Source organism: Mandrillus leucophaeus, unplaced genomic scaffold (genome assembly GCF_000951045.1).
Source record: "Mandrillus leucophaeus isolate KB7577 unplaced genomic scaffold, Mleu.le_1.0 Scaffold328, whole genome shotgun sequence".
Lineage (NCBI taxonomy): Eukaryota > Metazoa > Chordata > Mammalia > Primates > Cercopithecidae > Mandrillus > Mandrillus leucophaeus.
The window spans coordinates 847,302-862,580 of NW_012103454.1; positions in this window are offsets into that span (position 1 = coordinate 847,302).

The following is a 15,279-nucleotide window of genomic DNA, read 5'->3' on the forward strand; positions in this document are numbered from 1 at the left end:
TTTTTTTTTTTTTTTTTTTTTTTGACATGGAATTTCACTCTTGTTGCACAGGCTGGAATACAATGGCGCAATCTCGGCTCATTGCAACCTCTGCCTCCTGGGTTCAAGTAATTCTCCTGCTCCAGTCCCCCAGGTAGCTGGGATTACAGGCATACACCACTATTCCCAGTTAATTTTATAGTTTTAGTAGAGATGGGGTTTCTCCATGTTCGTCAGGCTGGTCTCAAACTCCCGACGTCAGGTGATCCGCCCGCCTCGGCCTCCCAAAAGGCTGGGAATAGAGGCGTGAGCCACTGCACTCGGCCAGCCCCCATCTTTTTTTTTTTTTAACCAGAGTCTCTGTAAATAATGCAGCCCTAGAATGTGGTTTCATTTTATCCATTATTAATTTAAAATCTTCATAAGAAGCAAATTAAACTTTAGCTGATATTTAACCTTATTATCAAAAGACTTAACTAGTCTTTATTATGCTGACACCAGTCTCCTAAAATAAAATAGTTCTGACCTTATAAGGTTTGAATGTTTCATTGTAATATGACATTTCAGATTCTTAGGAATAATTGCTGTGCTATTTTATTTTAATTGCCATGCACAACATAAAACGGAATGGGAAATTCTTCCCCCACCAAACTTGAACTATCAGACACTTTTTTAATAATGAATCATGGAATTTTAAGTGTTTGGTTCCATTTTATTTATTTTGTCAATGATGGTAATCACATTGTTTATGTTAGCACAATTAGGCTGACTCCACCAGTGATATTGCCGTATATATTATTGTATTTTATATTTATGCATTTTGTGAAAGACAGAGGAATAAATATAAAATATATTTTAATGTCTGTTTAGAAATTACACAATGTGGAAGAATATCCTAAAAATAGCACCAGACATATTGATGATGAGTACACTTCAGTCTCCAGAACAGAATAGCAATAGCCATGATTTTCTATAAAAGCTTCCAGTTATTCATTTGCAGTAATTCAGAACTGTGTCCCCATTTGAGTGGCACTCAAAAATCCCTTGGTGCTGAAGCAAAACAAGAAATTGTGGAAATTCTCCTATCCAATAGCTGGATTTAGAGAAGGGTAAATAATAATTGGACATTCAACACTGAAGAACACTAAGCGAAGAACCTTATAAAGCCCAATTTTGTTTCGAATTTACTGAAGTTAAGGGAAAGCCTGATCCTTAGCCCTTGTTTACTCCAAGAAGAAAAGATAGTTCATAATTAACCAGTCTCTGCTGCTCAAAAGTCCCCCAAAATGTTGAGTTAATATATTTACATTAAAAATATAAGAAATCATAGGACTCGTGTTGGAACTGGTACTACTGGTAATCCACCTATGGTAGGATCTGTCAAAAGATTAATTAGACTCTAAAAAAAATCTTGATGAGATTACATTTTTGGCCCATTGATATATTCATAGATGAGTTGTAAAAGCCTATCTCCCATGTTTGAACCTGCATTTGACAAGATTATTAATACTGGAAACCATACTATCAGGGGATTTTAAATGTGCCTCTTTGCACATTTTTGTAACACAGAGAAAGCTAGCAAAAATGTTGACTTTCGTATATTGAAATATCAAGGAGAACAGTGCTGTGCCATACATTTGAAGAAAGAATTATTTTTTTCAAAAAAAAGAAATAACTCTTGAAAATAACAAGAGGAAGGGGTAGTGTGTTAAGTTAGTACTTAGACTAGTATATTTAATTGTTGCAACTTGAGCACAAAAATTCAAGGACTGAGTGAAAACATTCCAAACTATGACAGACAAGTAATTAGCTGTTCCAAAGAAAAAGATATATCCACAAAACATAAAAGCTCCATTACACAGTTAATCCCAATATTAAAATGCTCTTAAGGTATTCTATCCTCCAATACAAAAGTATATTTAGATAATAAATTAATTTTCACCACCTTACTATAACAGATTTTGATATTATGTTACAAAGACATCGCACAAAATATCATCTTATACAAAATTTAAATACAGCATTTGAAGAATTTGGTCTCAATCCAAAATATCTTGCAATTTGTTAAAAACTTTGAATTCAGCATTGTAGTTCTCTAAAATTCTGATTCAAATTTTCTACAAATAGTGGTAAAAAGTGAGAGGCAACAGAGGGTAATGTTGAAGGCACGGTCTATCAGCCACAAACTGGGTGGATATTCTGGCTTTCCCATTGACTGACAGTGTAACGTCAGGCATGTCTGTTTCTCAATTGGCTCATGTGTAAAATGGGGATTCATGTTCTTGACATATTTTAAGTTCTTGAAACTAGCTGTAATTCTATAATTAGCTAGAATTCTATTAAATGGAAAAAGGAACACATTTAAATAAAAGGGTATTCTTAGCATGCATGTATCATAATATTAAAATAAGTTGACATCATCAGGCTTAAGTATCAAATTAAAATACTAATTGAAGTATAATTACTGTGTGAAATAGATAGCAACATTTATTATTATTACCTTGAGGAGATAAAATCATTCCAAACTTACATATGAGAACTACGTCAGATATAATCATAATGTGTTATAAATGAAATTTTTAAATTGGTTCAAATATGTTTTTATTATAGTTCACATTTGTTTTTTAATCTATTCAGCATTTCCATACAAAATACTAATATTTTACTCTCAAGTTATAATAATTCATTTCTAACTCAATAAATTGTTGTCTTTTCATCTGTATTTTCTGGTTTTCTATAAAAATATCTAAGAAAAAAACTACTTTAAAAGATCTTTATTCTAACTCTTCTTATCAAAATAATCTTAAGTAGGATATTATCCCATTTTCTTTCTCTTTACATATCTCTCCACCCACTTGTAGCACTCATTCCTGGCGGCATGTCCTCTTGAATTTGCTATTAACCTTATTTTATCTACTCTGGAAATCCCTCATTAATTTGTAGGGCCTTTCTATTTCTTTTGCCAAATGAGTCCATTAAGTTTCTTTCATGGTTTAACAATCGTTGTGATATTTTCATTGTTTTAGTTGTTTCATTTTTATTTTTTATTAAAGGAGCCTTAGAAACATTAATAGAAGGACAGTAGATGTAACCACAGTTAGGAAAAACAATTCAAAGACCTTCAAATTTTACTATATTCACCCAATACCTTCAACTGTGGAATGAAAAAAAAGGAAAAAAAAATTAACTGGGCTAGTATAAAGGGAAAGGAAGGGAAGGGGAGGGGAGGGGAGGGGATGGAAGGAGAGGTGAGGGCAGGGGAGAGGAGGGAAGGGAGGAGGGGAGGAGGGAGGGGAGGGGTGGAAGGAGGGAAGGAAGGGAGGGATTAAAACTTGAAACTGGCAATTTTAAATCCCTGACAATCATATTTTATTATTTTTAAGGAAAAAGCTGTCCTCATAGTGAGCTGGCTAATAATACACACAAACACACATGCACACACAAGGGTACACCATACTAAAGTTATAAAACATTCTTTATTTCCTGTTTTCACATATCCTGACCCAAGCTATACAATTGTCTGTCCTCTAAATGAAATTAGCAAAAATCTTCATTTATCTGTATATCAAAGTATATTAATTTGTTCTCACACTGCTATAGAGAAATACCTAAGACTGGGTAATTTATAAAGAAAAGAGGTTTACTTAGCTCATGGTTACACAGAATGTACAGGAAGCATGGCTTGGGAGGCCTCAGGAAACTTAATTATGACAGAAAGCAAAGGGGAAGTAAGCATGATTTACATGGCTGGAGCTGAAGAGAGAAGTGGGGAGATGCAACACACTTTCAAACAACCATATCTCGTGAGAACTCACTCACTATTGAACACACTTTCAAACAACCAGATCTCGTGAGAACTCACTCACTATCCAACACACTTTCAAACAACCAGATCTCATGAGAACTCACTATCATGAGAACAGCAAGGGAAAAAATCCACCCCCATGATCCAATCATCTCCCACCAGGCCCCACCTCCAGCACTGGGTATTACAATTCTACATGAGATTTGGATGGAGACACAAATCCAAAGTGCATCACAGAGTTTACAAGTTTATTTCGATAAGAAGGTTTAGACAGAGCCATTCCAACTTTCTCATTAGAGAATGAGGAAAACGGCATCCACTTAGATAGAAGGCAATGCAATATCATATAACAAGTTAGTGAAAATGATGGAAAAAAACTCCAGTTAACAATCGTTTCTAACAGGTGACTGTCAATGATATCAAGAATAAGTCCTAAGAAGGTTCTAGCTCTCAGAAGACAACTCTCAGGCTCCTGTAAGTTTATTCCTTGAGCTGTGTCCATCACACTCTTCATATCTATTTATGAGACCTATGCTTATTTAGCAAATGCAAAATTTGAATGACCTGGTATTTCTAATATGGATAAGCCTCTGTCCATTTTTTAAAAAAATACTTAAAATAATTTTAATAATGTATCATAAAATAATTTCCTCTGTAGCAAATTTATATAACTCTGATCAAAACCATGCACAATTTTTGAAGTCTTCTGCTATCTTTCTTTAACTCAAGCTTAAATATAATAAAATATAGTAATATAGCATAAAGAATCCTCTGCTTTAAGGTTTTGGAGAAAATATGTGTGAGCATATTTTTTTTCCTGCTACCTTTAATACAAAAGGAAGACATGTGATCTTATTTGAGAAATAGTCATCTCCTAGCAACAGGAATAATGTTAGCATGTTGTTCATAATGGTGAGAAAAAAATTAGCCTTGAAATTCAATGTCTGCATGAAAGAACACAAACTAAACATTTGTTTTATACATAAAAATAGAAGAATGTTTTCAATGCAAATAATGTATTTCTTAATCTAAATAATTCTTAATTTATGACTTCTTTGTTTTATGTATTGGTGAAGCAGAAAATAACATTATTAGCTTCTGCAATTGTACAAAAGATATAATTCTAACTTATCTATCATGTATAGAAATCTCAACAGAAAACACTTCAAGACCTTCAGACTACATTATGTTACTATGTTTTCATTTTATCTATATCCTAGTTTTTTAAGAAGACAGCAGCATTTATTTATTACTTTTATGTTGGTGGTCATTTCTGAGAAGTGATTTAAATTAAAGTTCAAGCTTCTGATTAAGACAAAATCCACTTACAAAATTATCAAAAAGCATGTGTCCCTAATCATGCACTTAGACAATGGGCACAACCACATGAGGGTTCACTGGAATGAAAGCTCTTTCTAACAGCCTGATGACAGTTCATGCATTGTCATTACAGGAAGCCAGATGAAGAAAGTCAGAACTAATGTGATATAGAGGCTTGGTATTATTCTGGCATTTTCTCAAATTCTAGGTATGGTTAGAAAAGCATATTAGAAGAACTCCAGAGACCTTCTGGATCTCCTGTCAAGGTCCTTGTTACCCATGGTGACAATGGGCCACTTGGGCTAAGAAACACGATGTGTGGAACAACAATTTGCACAGATGCTGCTCCCTACACATTGTAATCATTCATAATTTAGATCCCTGGCAAACTTGAGAGGCACTGAAACTTCTGCCCTGGGTTCGAAAATCAGACAGTGCTTCATCTATTGTGCGGATATGTTATCTATTGATGAAACTGAAAATAATTAAAGCGAGATTATTAGATTTTGCTATTTTTTTTCTTTAAATTTCCAAAATGGAAAAAGCCAATCTTCTTGTTTGCTTTTCTTTAATTTTTACATCTTTGTATGCATTCAAGGCAATAAGGGATATTTAGAGAGAAATTCTGGTTAAAGGTTTAGAAACTTATCCTAAAGAGTTAAAGTAGTTGAAATTTCATCACACACTTTTTAAAACTGGATATTTGGATACTTCACTGTAGTTCCTACAGAATATTCCAGGAGATATATGTCTGTTATTTATACTTTTTGTCTATTTGAACTTGAATAGAAACAAAAATGGCCATTACATAGTCCATGAGGACAGCATCCTCACGGTTTTATGTCCTCTAAATGAAATTATATGTAAATATATATATTTAGATATCTAAATATATTATATATAATATATATTATTTATATATTTAGATATATTTAGATATAAATATATAATATATAGATATCTAAATTCACAAAAATATATAAATATATAAATGTATATATATATTTGTGTGTGTGTGCATATATGCATATAAGAATCACTGCCCAGCATTTCTTTTTCAGTAATTTTCAGCTTTTTTTTCCCTTTCTATTCATTGGTAAGACCAGAAGATGGTATTTGGTTTTGTTTTCTCAAGTACTGGTAAATGATCAGGTCACGTCTAGAATGTTTAAGGTTATCTTGCTCTTAGGTTTATATTTGGAAAAGCTATTCTGTAGAATGGTGTCTGGTGCCAACTTCTTAATGGCAAATAGGTGAATTTTTAAGAAATGGATTTATGGTAACATTTCAAAATGGTATCTGGTGTGTATTAGCGGAAAATGCATGCATCACAGGGTGACTCATTAAGGGAAAATGGAGACTTATCTCTCTTATTTGATTATTTGATGTATAGATATATATATCGCATTTCTGAAATAAAAATCTAGATGATTGCCTCAATACATTTCTCTTTGACTGTACTGTAATAAAATTCTTGCTATGAACCTTTATGAACAAGCCAGCAGATTGAAAATAAAATGATCTGGATAATGGAATCATAAAGTTGTTATGGATGCAAAGGGCTTCGTTGAGCATGTATTTTATTCCCATGAATTGAAGTGGGGTGCATTTAATCGTTCCCTTAGCATCTATAATGGAAAGGAATATATGGCTAGAAACAGTTCCTCAAAGGCACGTGAAATCACTTAAGTAATGCCTCTTTCCTTTTCCTAATGTTTCTCGCTCCCTTCTTGCCTTTATTTCTTCAGTGATTCCTCCTCTATAGGTATCTCTTTAGATGATCAGTTCTTAGGAAGGAGAAAAAAGCTAAATGTGAAAGGCTGCATGGTGTTATGGAAAGAATCCAGAATCAGAACAGACCGACTTGGTTTCAAATTTGGCCTCCAGCACTTACCACCAAGTCTGTGCACTTGGACAAATTACTTAACTTCAATAATTCTCAGTTTTCCATACTGCAGAATTGTTTATGTAAGAGGCATCTGTTACACATCACATGCTTAATGAATGGCAGTTATAATTAAGAAAAAACATACATACATTTTACAAGTTACACTGACAAGAAAACAGCAAATGGGGCCTGTTTGTGGCACGCATAGAGGAAAAGCAGTTTGTTTCTACTGGGCTTGGGCAGCTACAGCCATGCTTTCTCAGTTTAATGCCATTAGTGTAATTGATATTTTTTATTCCAAGATGGGATGAACGGCAGGAAAACCTCAATAGCCACATTTGGGAGTCCAATCCAAAACAGGTGAAAATTCACTCAATTTCTCAGGACTAGTGAGAATAATAAATGCTGTTTGTTTGCTCAAACATCTCCCTTCTGAAATGATAGAAGGTAAACAGTCCAAAGGTGAGTGATCTCATGAAACTCTTCAAGAATTCACTGCAAACAAGCCTGGAGCACTGTAGCAGCTGAGAAGCTGCTCGAGTTGTCAGGATGTGCTGGAATGATGCTGTCAAAAAAGAAATGGCTCAGCCATCCTGTAAATAAGCCAGTTCCATGGAAGGCCGAGGGATGTGCTGGGCATGGTGTCACCGCCCCCCCGCAAGGCATTGATGCCAGGGTCTGTTCATAGTGGTTTTATGTGTGGCCACAAGGGTCAGTCCCAAATAATATTATCCACTTACTCACTCAGGAATGGCAGCATCATTTTGCATGCATCTTTGAAAACAAAGGCTGGTTTTTATTAATACCTTCCCTAAGCACTTAAAAAATAGTTACTTTATACCTTCACTTATTGCCAAGAAAGTTTCAGTGCAGCTGTTCTGGTTGACATTAAGCCCCAATATGTTTCTACTCAAGAAACATGAGGCTCTGGTCATCAGCTGCCCATGTCTATGATCAGGTATCCATAACATTTGGCTACTCAGCATGGACACTTCATCCAAAACACCCTTCACATAGGAGAATCATGTGTGCTAGCCATGGCTGGTCCTTCAGTGCACACTAATCACCAAAGCTGAAGCTGTTTCCATGACCAAGAGTCCATACTGACTTTATCAAAGGCTTCATTCCTTCAGGATAGGTGTAAGCATTGTGAAAGCCTCACGATTCTGTCCAGACAATTACAGTTTTATCCAAGTGAGCAGTTGAAGTTACATACTGCTGCAGATCTACTATCTTTAGGCGAAAATAAGCTGGCCCAAGCAGCCTTCTGTAGAAACTACCACAAACCTGGTCTGCTCATTAGGGGCCTCAAAATTCTGAAAAAAGGCGGTCAGCATGGTGACTCATGCCTGTAATCTCAGCACTTTGGGAGGCCAAAGCAGGTGGATCACTTGAGGTCAGGAGTTTGAGACCAGCCTGGCAAAAGATGTTTATAATAAGACATAGAAATCTTCTTTGCATCAATTGACAAACACAGATGATAGATGGATTATTTATGAACATCTGAAAAACACTGTAAAATAAGACTGATTATAATATACTTTTGGTTACTTAAAATATATACGTGTGTGTCTCTGTGTGTGTGTGTATGTGTATGTAGTTTAAGCAATAAGAAATAGCTTGATATCAGTTTCCTATCCTTCCCATCCAGCAATTTTATTAAAATTCTTGTTTACTTGCAACTTATTGATTCCCTTTTTCATGGTCTTAATTTTCTGCTGCTTCTGTTGCTTCCATATCTCTTTTTGCATTTCCTTCCTTCCATTTTCTTGATACGTATGGACTAATACTATTTGTAAAAATTATTTTTCTCTCTATCTCCAGTTGCTAGAAGTTTACAATCACTTGACAGCCTTTATCGCTAAAACTAATTTAACTCCCCTCCATTGTATCTTGCTAATTAGCCATAATGAGTAAAATATACAGGTCTTGCTTCCAACAGTTAATCCAGGGACTCTATTCTTCTGCAAAACTTCCTCCAAACATTTCTGGAATTCCTCTGGAAATGCCTTACATGGACTCACACATGCCCCATTGCATCCCTTCCCATCCCATCGCATCTCATTTCATTAATTCCAATCTCTCCCACTGGTTTCACGGCTTGTCCACTGCTTGGATACTACGAGCAGATCCTACTAATGGATCCTGATCTAACAGAATAGACAGCAGATGCTAAGCCACACGCCCATCTGATCCACCAGGGAAATAACATGGCGATGGTAGGTGGATGGGTGGGGAGGGCTTAGAAATGGCTCTCTCCTGTTTGTAGTGTAATCTCTTGGCAGGATCCCAATAGGTGTCTCGGGTAAATGAGAGAAGAGACACACAGAAAGAATAAAGCAGCTTCGTCCGGGGGGGTAGACTGAGAATGCAGTGCTATCGCAGATGCTCATCAAGTGTATTCCCAATCTCCCTGGGCTCTGTACTAGGTTAAGAGCATAGCGCCTCAAAAGTTGCTTCACAGAATCTTGCCTCAGTACGTTTGATAATTATTTACATAAGTAATGTGTTAGTATATTTTACATTGCTATAACGAGACATCTGAGACTGGGTAATGTATAAAGAAAAGAGGTTTATTTGGCTCACAGTTCTACGAGCTGTACAAGCATGGTGCCAGCATCTGCTTCTGGTGAGGGTCTCAGGAAGCTTTTACTCATGGTGGAAGGCAAACGGAAGGAACAGGCATGTCATTTGGCAAGAGAGAGAGAGATACAGAGATAATGTGCCAGGCGCTTTTTAACAAGCAGATCTGGCAATAACTAATAGAGTGAGAAATCACTCACTACCTCCCAAGTAGGGCAGCAAGCCATTCCTGAGGGATTCACCCCCACGACCCAAACACCTCCCACTAGACCCCACCTTCAACAATGGAGATCACGTTTCAGCATGCGACTTGGAGAGAACAAACATCCAAACCATATCAAATAATAGTTTTAAAAAATCAGTTTATGGATTCAAGCCTAGATTTGAGTCCTGGTTTTAAAACTTTAGTTACTTTTCAGTAGATACATTTTTTAACCTTTCCTAAAATTTAGTTTCCTCATCAGTAAGTGGGAGTAATAATTATTCCCGTATTAGAGAATTTTTGTGTAGGACTTTATCAAAGGCTTGATTCCTTCAGGATAGGTGTAAGCATTGTGAAAGCCTCACGATTCTGTCCAGACAATTACAGTTTTATCCAAGTGAGCAGTTGAAGTTACATACTGCTGCAGTTTGCCAGGCATATGACAGTTTGACAGTTTGCCAGGCATACAGTCAACAGAGGGCAAACACCTGAATTGCAACTTTTATGCTCCCATTCACCGCATGTGTACAGAGAGGCCTATCAGCAGTGAACCTGGGTTGAGCTTTCTCAGCGTGCCCCTTAACTTTTCATAAATTTTTAAAAGCCCTATTTTTCTAGTTGTTAGGCACACCCAAATTGCATATCATAGGTCCAAACTGATATTAGCATCACATTGTTTTTTTGAGACAGGGTCTTACTCTGTCACCCAGGCTGGAGTGCAATGGCACAATCATGGCTTAATGCAGCCTCTACCTCCCAGGCTCAGGTGACCCATCCGCCCCACAAGTCTCCCATGTAGCTGGGTCTACAGGCGCACATCATCACACCCAGCTAATTTTTCATATTTTTATAGAGACAGGGTTTCACCATGTTCCCCAAGCTGGTCTCAAACTCCTGGGCTCAAGTGATCTGCCTCCCTCAGCCTCTCAAAGTGCTAGGATTTCAAGCGTGAGCCATGGTGCCTGGCCAGCATCACACGTTTAAAGTTTATTTAGTTGTGCTGCACTAACATATTCAGAAACAGAACTTGTTTTTCACTAATGCTCTTATCTCTTTGCAATTCAAAACTTTTTTTCTAAAGGAGCTCTTTCACAATTTTGCCCAGGCTAGTCTTGAACCCCTGGCCTAAAGTGATTCTCCTATCTCAGCCTCCCAAGTCTCTGGGGTTACAGGTGTGAGTCACTGCACCTGGCTCAAAGTCAAAGCTGCATGAAAAAGAATTCCATTTAAGACACCGGTACTGAAATAATATCAGACAGAAGAAACCACTAAGCAGAAGTTAATTACACATATTTTACCCTTCCACCTAAGGCCCCCCATCCCAGCACAAAATCTACATCTTCTGGAATATTTTATCCTGAATAGACAAATTTACTCATTAAGCTCATGTTTCTAAACTTTCATGATAGCACAGACACTGTTCTGAGCTCAGAGATGTCTTCAAGATCAAAAATAAACAAGACAGCTTATTTTTGGGTGGGAAGAGATAAAATAAGCAATGAGTGAATGGATGAAGGCAATAAACGAAAACAAATAAGCAAGAAAATACCAGGAAGTAATCAGTATTACAGTGAAATACGTCTTGATGAAAATGACAAGGTAGTACTTTTAGTCAGAAGATGCCTCTCTGAGGAGGTGGTATTTAAGCTGAGACAGGAACGATAAAGGAAACCAGCTCTATGTCTGGTGGAGGAGCAGTCTAGGCAGAGGGAAGAGGTGGTGCAAAGGTCCGCAACTCAACAGCAGTTTGATGTGCTTGAGGAAGTAAAAGCCGACTAGAGGGCTGGAATGCAGGGACGGAGGGGGAGAAGGTAAGAGATGAAGGCAAAAGTGAAGATTTATGGAAGTGACTAGTCAGCCTACAAAGTTGGAAGCCACTGGAAGGTTTTAAAAAGGGATGTTGTAGTAGTCCGTTCTCACACTGCTCTAAAGAAATACCTGAAATGCTTTAATCTATAAAGAAAAGAAGTTTGATTGACTCATGCTTACACAGGCTGTACAGGAAGCATGGCTGAGGAGATCTCAGGAAACTTACAATCATGGTGGAAGGCACAGAGGAAGAAGGGATGTCTGAGGAGACCTTAGGAAACTTACAATCATCGCAGAAGGTGAAGAGGAAGAAGGGATGTCTTACATGGCCGGAGCAGGAGAAGAGAGCAAAGCGGGAGGTGCTACACACTTTTAAACAGCTAGATCTTGTGAGAACTCACTCACTATCATGAGAACAGCAAAGGGGAAATCTGCCTCCATGATCCAATCACCTCCCAGGAGGTCCCTCTCTCAACATCGAAGATTACAACTGGATGAGAGATTTGGGCAGGGACACAGATCCAAACCATATCAGCTGTGATTTGATATGATGGACTGGGATGAGAATGAATTATGGGGGTGAAAGCGTGGAAACTGAAGGTCAGTAAGAGGCTATGGGAGCTTTCCAGGTGCAGAGAAATGGAAGAATTTGGAATATGTCTTGAAGACACTTGAAGTGAACAGATGGGGAACAAAGGAAGGAGAAAGGGCAATATGAATCTGTGGCATATGCACCTGAGTGGAAGTCAGAGCCACTTACTGAAACAGGGTATGTTAGGGTAGAGGTTGATTTCTGATGGATTCACATTTCCAAATTGAGGGGCCTCCACTAAAGCAGCTCTCTTTCCTCTTTCAACCCCAGCACTCCTTTCTGCCGGTGTGTTTTGACTCACCTGATTGATAAATCTAGGCAAAGCTAGGCCTGAAGAATCAGTCTCATCCTTTCAGCTTTTCTTGCCTGCATGGCTTCAACAGGCTTACACTCTCAGCTCCTCTGGCCTGTGTTTGATGGAGGTAGGGAGGTGAGGAGCGTTCTTGGCTCAGTCTGAGAATAGTGCAGTCATAAGAATCTCACTGTGATGCCACAACTAAGTCACGTCCTCCAATCTGACTCTGATCAGTAATAAACCTGGCATCTGTGACTCTAATGATCTGACTCCAGCGTGTCTCCATCAATTGATTTAGATCTCAGGATCATCTGGGGAAATACTGGGAACGCAGCATATTTGGGAAAACAAAGAAGAGTTCTGCTTTGGACATACTAGATTTGAAAGACAGTCTTCTGCGTATTCAAGTAGTCTCATACAGATTAGCTTTGCATTCAGGGATTAGGTAGAAATGTAGACTTTAGAATCATTTTTTATGTATTATTAAAATGCATATATAATTTTACTAGCAAGTCACTGTTATGTAAGTGCATATATTTTATGGGCATTTAACCCACGAACCAAAATGAATTATAGCATCAGTCATCAATATCACTGTACTTATAACACAGAAGAGACCAGACTCCCCAAACTAGTTTGGGAGTCACCATACAAACTAAAGATCTGAAGAGAAGATCATCTCTACTGAGTCATGCTACCCCAAAAGGCCTTCCAAGTTTCCTTCTTACAGATCAATCATCAGCAATTTAAGCTTGGCTTGCTCAATATAAATGATTTGATGCAAATAAAATTCAATTAAAAATCCCACACACTTTACCTCTGACTCATCCAAGGTGCACATTGCCATAGTAATTGAAGACATCTGTCCTACGAAACAATACAGGAACAGGCTTATGCAGCTGAATCTCCCACACTGTCTCAATTGCCACCTCAGGTAGAGCTGAGCTGGGGAGGAAGGTTGGGGACAGAGGTGCATCTATGCGTGAGGAGATGTTCTTAAGTACATTGTCAATGTGCCTGGCTCTCATTATTATTCTTGATTAAAATATAATCACTGTCAGCTTGCCACCAGAAAATATTAACTTGCACTTTTGAAGTCACCTCACCCAGATATACAATTCTATTATGGTACATGAAGGGACAATATTAAATAATATAACTGGCATGCTCATTTCTAATGGAGTGAACTATAATTTATCTTAATTACACAGTAGTTCTTTGCATTATGGTCAGTATTTCACCTGTCAAGTTCTTAGCGAATATGTCTTAATATACAGTGACAAGTAGTGAATACGACAGTGCTTATTTAAAATACCCACACTTGTGTTCTTCTATAAACATAGGCCTTTTCTCACATAGTCATTCCGTCAACATGAAGATGTCAGGATTTACATCATGTTTGGTAAAATTTAGACATTCAGTTAAAAGTGATTATTTTAGTGAATTAGGGAACGAATCTACATTTGTAAAATGCTTGGTCTCTTGGAAATCAAATCACATCCTGAAAATTTTGCTAAAAGAGACATTTATGTACAGAAACTTTAGGCAGTGTTTTATCCCAGAAAATCCATCTGAGATAAAATGCTTTGGATATAAATGAAAGAATTAACAAAATACCCCAACAAGGGAAACTATTTTATTTCTAAAATTATCCATATCAAAAATGGTATTAAGCCAAAATACTGCCGCACTTGCAAATCCGATAGATTTAGAACTGGTATCAATTCTATGTATCATAGAATAAAGAAGAAAGAACGGCAATTTATGTTTTGCTGCAACTTAACTTGATTATATCTGACTAAGATGGTGAATTCAGACCTCGTGGTACTCTCTACAACTGGAAAAAACATTGCCTTGTATCTTCTGAACGTGTGACAGATTTGTAGTCATGTGTGAAAGGACCTGTTCAGACTTGTGTTCTAGGGCCTCACTCACGTGGCTATTACACAGCATACAGATCAGAATCTGTTGGCTTATCGGAGGTTGTACACCCCTCTGACTTCCAATTTATAACTCAAAAAGGGAATTAACGAGGCTTACTTTGGCACAACTGGCTAGAAATTGAGATCTCTCGACCAATCCACTGAAAAACTGTATGGGGTTAAGGGAAGAATGAAACTAGCAGTTACAGAGAACACTACTCACCCTACGTGTGATGGGATGTGTTAATCCACATACGGTTTCTCACCGCAGGACGCACACTTCTCCACGGACTTCCACTGATTAGGATTTATCCTGAGGCCCTTCTTTCACTGCGGAGGCCTAGGCTTTCTAGCCAAATGGCCTATATTTGTTATTGTTATTGTTGTTGCTGGAACTTAAAAATTAGCATTGATGTCTCTGACCTTCTGGATACACCTTGACCAATTCCTGGAATGCCCTTGCTAATTCTTAGATTTACTGAAACATTCTGTCTCTTTTTGACCCCGTTCACACCATAACTTTTCTAAGAAACATCCCAATGACCCCATTTTATGGAAATAACATAAAATAGAGACATAACCTTGTGCGTAAATTACCTTTCATATTTTGCCCTCTATAATAATACTATAAACTGGTCCTTAGGGTATTGTACATGCAGTCATAATGAGACAGGCTCAAAACTGTTAAGGTGACCTGATCAAGGTAACAACAATAATTCCAAACTCTACTATCTGTCTTTACATGAATTTCATGTAAATGAATTACTAGAATTTGTTTATTTATACATTCATTTTGTTCCAAAACACATGTAATAAAAAATTCAATAAGGTAGGTGAATATTTTAATCAGATAACTCTGCTGCTTTAAGAAGAAAATGTTGAGA